Here is a 7,409-nt window from a genome sequence, read left to right as displayed (position 1 = left end):
ACTTCAATATTAGCACTCATTTCATCATCTTACTCTTGATTAACCAACTTACATTTTAACAGGATAAACCTTGTCAAATGATATGAAAGCAAAGATAATTATCAAGGCTTAGGTCAGGCTGATTACAACAACAAAAAAACACTCGTCAAATATATTGCAAGAAAAGGCACTCATAAAAACTGATTAAAATGAATTTACATATAATTACGTAGCGCTAAAATAATATTTAAAAAAAAAGCTAAATTAATAATAGATTTGTAGCACCAGACTTCTGTTTGTACAGTCGTGGTCAAAAGTTTACATACACTTGTAGAGAACATAATGTCATGGCTGTCTAGAGTTTTCAATAATTTGTACAACTTTTATTTTTTTGTGATAGAGTGATTGGAGCACATACTTGTTGGTCACAAAAAACATTCATGAAGTTTGGTTCCTTTTTAATTTATTACAGCTAGCACCCTCGGCCTGCCTGCTGGCCTTCCACCATCGGCCTTCCACCATCGGCCTGCCTGCTGCTAACCTTCCATCCTCGGCCTGCTTGCTGCTAGCCATTCCACCATCGGCCTGCTTGCTGCTAGCCTTTCACCATCGGCCTGCTTGCTGCTACCCATTCCACCATCGGCCTGCTTGCTGCTAGCCATTCCACCATCGGCCTGCCTGCTGCTAGCTTTCCACCATCGGCCTGCTTGCTGCTAGCCATTCCACCATCGGCCTGCTTGCTGCTAGCCATTCCACCATCGGCCTGCGTGCTGCTAGCCATTCCACCATCGGCCTGCGTGCTGCTAGCCATTCCACCATCGGCCTGCGTGCTGCTAGGCATTCCACCATCGGCCTGCTTGCTGCTAGCCATTCCACCATCGGCCTGCCTGCTGCTAGCCATTTCACCATCGGCCTGCCTACTGCTAGCCATTTCACCATCGGCCTGCCTACTGCTAGCCATTTCACCATCGGCCTGCCTGCTGCTAGCCATTCCACCATCGGCCTGCTTGCTGCTAGCCTTCCACCATCGGCCTGCCTGCTAACCTTCAAACATCGGCCTGCCTGCTGCTAGCCATTCCACCATCGGCCTGCCTGCTGCTGGCCTTTCACCATTGGCCTGCCTGCTGCTGGCCCTCCACAGTCGGCCTGCTGTTTGCCTCCAGCCATTGGTTTTGTCTACGGGCTTCCACCCATCGGCCTTGGTTGCTAGCTTTCAGCCCTGTCTGCTAACATCTTCAAAAGTGGTAAAACAAGTGGAACTTCTCCTCTCACTATGTCACAAATCATTATATTGTGTTTTATACTTTTGTGTGGTTTTACTGGTGTCCCAAATGGGTCTGGTCACCCCCCCTTACAAGCTACGCTACTTCAAGATGACATCTTTGATTATGGGTCTACTGAAAATGTGACCAAATCTGCTGGGTCAAAAGTATACATACAGCAACATTATTATCAATTTTAGTGATGTAGAAAAGTTACAATCCAATCAACTTCATGGCATGGCCTCTTAACTTCATGTGAGTGATTATGATTGGCGACACCTGTTGACTTCTCTGAGCCCATTTAAATAAGTGTGACCAGTAGATGGCAGTCAAACATAAGCGATACGTGTAGACTGCAATACGATGGCAATATGACTCATGTAAACAACACCGACATTTTATATGTTCCATTGAAAATATAGAACATTACACATGGCGCTCAAAAATCTATCAAAATGTTTTAGTGCGACTTTGGTAAGCTATGAAGCCGCACCGCTTGATGTGCTTCAACATAGGAGTATTATTATGGTGTGTGTATAAGGCAAGACATTATCTGCCGTTTTGTTTCGCAATATTATGCAAAAGCAACTTTTATTACCTTCTGGTATCTGCTGATCTGTATTTGGGATCTGCATAAATCCTGAAAAATTGCGCGCGTCCGTGTAATTTGGCCCGCCGTGTAATTTCACTTGGCCCGTGAGGTGATATCAAATTAACACTATAGCTAACCCACTATAAAGTTATATAAGCCTTGCTTGTTCAATATTCAATGCAAAACTTGTTTTGGTCCCTATCAAAAAGGTTAATTTGTTCAACCTTGGCCCGCGGCTTTGTTTAGTTTAAAATTTTGGCCCACTCTGTATTTGAGTTTGACACCCCTGCCCTAGTCGATAAGCTTCTTTTTTTCCCTCTATCTTCTTGTTATGGGACATTCATCCTCCGCTGTTGCCATTTCTAATATAGAGTAGTGTCAAGTTCTTACTTATACCTGTCATTAAACTCGCCATGAAAGCGCTAAAACATACCGGTGTAGTGAGTTTACATTATTCACCCAAGGAACTTTAGTTATTAGAGAGTTCCAGTCGGACACATTTCCGGCCTTGTTGTTGTTTCCGGATGAGGAGATGCTGCTCCGTTATTGATGGAAGTAAAGTCTGAATGTCATTAAAACAGTTAGTTCCAACTTTTGACACTTCTTCCACTCCCGTCTTTGCACGCTACACCGCTACAACAAAGATGACGGGGAGAAGACGCTGCCGAAGGTGAGCCACATAAATAAGACCGCCCACAAAACGGCGCATCTGCAAGCGACTGTCAGAAAGCGGCTTGAAGATGATTTGTAAAACAATCTATGCAACATTTTGGCCAAAGAACCATTACATGTTATGTAGACCACAAGGAAGTGGTTTTACATATAGAAAACAAATAAAAATAATAATATGACCCCTTTAATGCGCCCTATAATCCGTTGCGCCTTATACAGTATATGAAATCGGCAGTGCGCCTTATGGTCCGGAAAATACGGTAGTTTTGCCATTTTAGAATAGACATGTTTCTAAAATAAAAATGTGAAAAAAAAGCCTATCTGATCTAAAGTATATTCATTCAACACAGCCAAAATGTCCGTTGGATCTTTTAGGGGTTGAAATCATCTCTAAAATACAACCTAAGAAAAATAGTCATTTGAACTCTACTTTACATTTTTAATGCTGAGTGCGCGCAACCAAGGAGGCTTCACAAAACAAATACAGGAACTAGAGGAGGCCGTGCTCTGAGCTTAAAGACTGACAGACGCTTTGTGCAGCTTCATTTCTAGGGTAGTGCATAGGGTTCTACGGCATACCGGTACTAATAAAGTACCGCAGTACTAATGAACTGAAAACGGTACTAAACTGCCTTTGAAAAATACTGGTATTTTTTTTTCTACTACATGCAGCCGTGACATTGCTGAGAGTTTGAGTTTGTCAGCGCGTACACACTCAGAGTGCACAAGCAGAAACAGTGAGGAGAGGAAAACTGGCAAATAAAGGCAATTCTACTGGTTAATAAAGAGTGTGCGTGGAGCGCAATATGGAGGTATTTGGGCTTCAAAACTATCGATAAAGGCGACGCTCTAAACACGGAAGCGCCACGCTGCGAGCAGGGCTTTAAAACATGCCTCGATAAAGGTGGCAGGACCACCTGCGCTTCAAACTTGGGTAAACATTTAAATAACAATCCAAACCGGCACAATTAGTTTAAAGGGAATAAAGTTAACTAGCTCCCTTGCATTGCGGATACAGATACATAGACGCGTACACCGCTGGTTGGCTTGATGCCAAATATTAGCAGACTCAAAACCGCCCATAAAGCGTAAACTAATTCAAGTGAAATGACTGAATTTTGTAAACAAATTTCTAAAATTTGTGTTTTATCTTTAACAAAGTGTGTTTTACCTGCTACATGTCCTATATGTGTAATTCTAGCCATAGTATTGATTTTAGTATTATTCTGTTCTATCCTAACCTAATCCTAGATTATGGCAAGCTATATGTAATATATACAATTGTAAATATGTGTTTAAATGTGTTAAAGTCTTTATTTTTTTTTTTTGAATCTTCTAAAATTGTTCTTTGAGTGCAATAAGAACAATATTGTAGCATCCCGGAATAGTTGGTGCTGCAGGGAATTCTGAGAATTTCTTCTGTTGTGTTGCGTTGAAAATATTCACACGAAATGTGTTTGTCATTGTTGTTTGGTGTGGTTTCACTAAATGGCACAGCTTTATGACAGTGTTGGCATTGTTCATACTGCCTCTTTTAGTGTGACATGTATGGCTGTTGACTAAGTATGCGCTTCATTCAATCATGTGTGAGTGTTTGAAATGAACATGATCATGTTTCATGTACTATAAGGTTTTTTGTTAAAATGAAGCCAAAAATAATTTTTTTTGTGGTCCCCTTTAGTTTGAAAAGTATCAAATAGTGTGGAATCGACTTCCACAATATCTGGTATCAATCACCAGCATAGTGGGTTTTAAGAATAGACTAAGAGGAGAAGTATTGCGGAAAGAGATTATTCTAGATTGTACCTAATGTCATGACTGTTTTTATTGACTATTGACTATATTGATTATGGGACAAGCAGTAGAAAATGGATGGATGGTACTTTTTCGTCACTTATTGTTTGTCTTTGGTACACCAATGTGTATATTTTAGGCCATTGGTTCTTTGTTTTATTTTTGCAAAAATATATATATTTATTTTTATATTGCTCTTTTTATCTTTGGTATGAACATTATTATGCAAACTCGAAGTTATTATTACTTTTTTTGGTTCTCTGTTGTTGCTATTTTTGTATTACAACATTTTATTATTTGATCATGTTGTACTGCATTTTAATCTTTTGTTTTATGATTGTGTGATGTTTTTTGTCTGGACCCCAGGAAGAATAGTCTCCACTGCGGTGTAGACTAATAGGGATCCTTAATAAACTAAACTAAATAGTTTCGAAATACATTTTGGTACCGCGACAACCCAAGTAGAAACATTTTAGCAATATTACAAAACAAACAGAAAACTGTAAACAAAGCGGAGAAGCTGACTTAAACAAAGTTGTGAAAATGAAATGTTTCCCCGAGATGAAGCCGTGGTCACGTATAAGCGACGTTTCAGGTGCTTGTAACTGTACATCCGTCGCAAACGGGAATACCAAACAATAACCCACGCTGAGAACAACGCTCTGTTCTCAGAGTCTACACCTGGCGAGGGATTGAACATTTTTTTTGTCTGCCTCTGGGAAACCGCCGCTGATGGATTGGAACCAATTGTTCCATTTGGCTGACAGTCAAGGAGAGAGAAGTAAAAATGAAAAATAACAGGTTGTAATAATCCCTCCATCCCTTCTCAGCTTGGCAGCAGATGGAAATAGGACTGATGGGAGGGAGGAATGTGTTATTTAAATCCACGTCTTCTGCAAAGACTGATTGATGGAGGAAGGCAGAGCTCTTCTCGACACGGTTAGGCTCCCACTGTTACTGGTCGGCAAACGCACGGAGAACAGGTCACAATTAGCGGTTTGTAGCACATTCCCGGATATTTCCTGCCACAGCAAGTTTCTAATTGTGATGAGAATGGACTTTTCAAGAAAAATGTGCCAAAAAACGTATTTCACAGCGCAGTAGAAGACTGTCGTTCAGCGTTTCTATTTTGACGCGCACACACGGTCCCTCCCCCCACTCCCTTGGATCCTTTCTTTCTCTCACTCTCTGCTCCTGTAGAATCAGAATCAGCTGTACTGTAAGTGGATTTTACTCTCTTCAATGTTTATTATTGTCGCAATATGGTTATTAAAGTTAAGGATTTTTGTGATTTCCAATCGTTTGTGAGGGCACCAGAGGGATTACTGTGTTGCCAGAGCAGCGCATACAGAGGACAGTAGCTTGTCGTCGTCGTTTTGACTTGTTAATAAAGAGATAGTTGATTCCACACCACACCTCCCTGTTATGCTTGTTTAAAGTGTACAAAACTTCACTAAAATATGGACTTTTGTCGAGGCTGAAACCCGTTATTCATATTTACATTGTGTCTTATGGAGAAATGTGTTTCACTGTACACATTTTTCAATCTACAAACCCTGTTCAAGAACCAATTAAGTTCGTAAATCGAGTTTCCACTAGAAAGGTGCCAAAACAGACTTATTTCACAGCGCAGTAGCGTTTCTATTTTCACGTGCACACACGGCCCCCTTAGATCCTTTCTTTCTCTCACTCTCTGCTCCTGTAGAATCAGAATCAGCTGTACTGTAAGTGGATTTTACTCTCTTCAATGTTTATTATTGTCGCAATATGGTTATTAAAGTTAAGGATTTTTGTGATTTCCAATCGTTTGTGAGGGCACCAGAGGGATTACTGTGTTGCCAGAGCAGCGCATACAGAGGACAGTAGCTTGTCGTCGTCGTTTTGACTTGTTAATAAAGAGATAGTTGATTCCACACCACACCTCCTTGTTATGCTTGTTTAAAGTGTACAAAACTTCACTAAAATATGGACTTTTGTCGAGGCTGAAACCCGTTATTCATATTTACATTGTGTCTTATGGAGAAATGTGTTTCACTGTACACATTTTTCAATCTACAAACCCTGTTCAAGAACCAATTAAGTTCGTAAATCGAGTTTCCACTAGAAAGGTGCCAAAACGGACTTATTTCACAGCGCAGTAGCGTTTCTATTTTCACGTGCACACACGGCCCCCTTAGATCCTTTCTTTCTCTCACTCTCTGCTCCTGTAGAATCAGAATCAGCTGTACTGTAAGTGGATTTTACTCTCTTCAATGTTTATTATTGTCGCAATATGGTTATTAAAGTTAAGGATTTTTGTGATTTCCAATCGTTTGTGAGGGCACCAGAGGGATTAATGTGTTGCCAGAGCAGCGCATACAGAGGACAGTAGCTTGTCGTCGTCGTTTTGACTTGTTAATAAAGAGATCGTTGATTCCACACCACACCTCCTTGTTATGCTTGTTTAAAGTGTACAAAACTTCACCAAAATATGGACTTTTGTCGAGGCTGAAACCCGTTATTCATATTTACATTGTGTCTTATGGAGAAATGTGTTTCACTGTACACATTTTTCAATCTACAAACCCTGTTCAAGAACCAATTAAGTTCGTAAATCGAGTTTCCACTAGAAAGGTGCCAAAACGGACTTATTTCACAGCGCAGTAGCGTTTCTATTTTCACGTGCACACACGGCCCCCTTAGATCCTTTCTTTCTCTCACTCTCTGCTCCTGTAGAATCAGAATCAGCTGTACTGTAAGTGGATTTTACTCTCTTCAATGTTTATTATTGTCGCAATATGGTTATTAAAGTTAAGGATTTTTGTGATTTCCGATCGTTTGTGAGGGCAACAGAGGGATTACAGTGTGTTGCCGGAGCAGCGCATACAGAGGACAGTAGCTTGTCGTCGTCGTTTTGACTTGTTAATAAAGAGATAGTTGATTCCACACCACACCTCCTTGTTATGCTTGTTTAAAGTGTACAAAACTTCACTAAAATATGGACTTTTGTCGAGGCTGAAACCCATTATTCATATTTACATTGTGTCTTATGGAGAAATGTGTTTCACTGTACACGTTTTTCAATCTGCAAACCCTGTTCAAGAACCAATTAAGTTCATAAATTGAGTTTC

The 7,409-nt window shown here is 40.5% G+C and overlaps 1 protein-coding gene across 1 annotated transcript in view; it reads right to left on the bottom strand.

Moving 5' to 3' along the window:
* Window positions 1-7,409, bottom strand: part of trim62.1 (tripartite motif containing 62, tandem duplicate 1) — a 100,990-nt gene that overhangs the window by 2,631 nt on the left and 90,950 nt on the right. The gene's annotated exons all lie outside the window — the stretch shown is intronic.

This window comes from Entelurus aequoreus, linkage group LG26, assembly GCF_033978785.1.
Source record: "Entelurus aequoreus isolate RoL-2023_Sb linkage group LG26, RoL_Eaeq_v1.1, whole genome shotgun sequence".
NCBI classification, from domain to species: domain Eukaryota; kingdom Metazoa; phylum Chordata; class Actinopteri; order Syngnathiformes; family Syngnathidae; genus Entelurus; species Entelurus aequoreus.
This window is presented reverse-complemented; position numbering and strand designations above follow the sequence as displayed.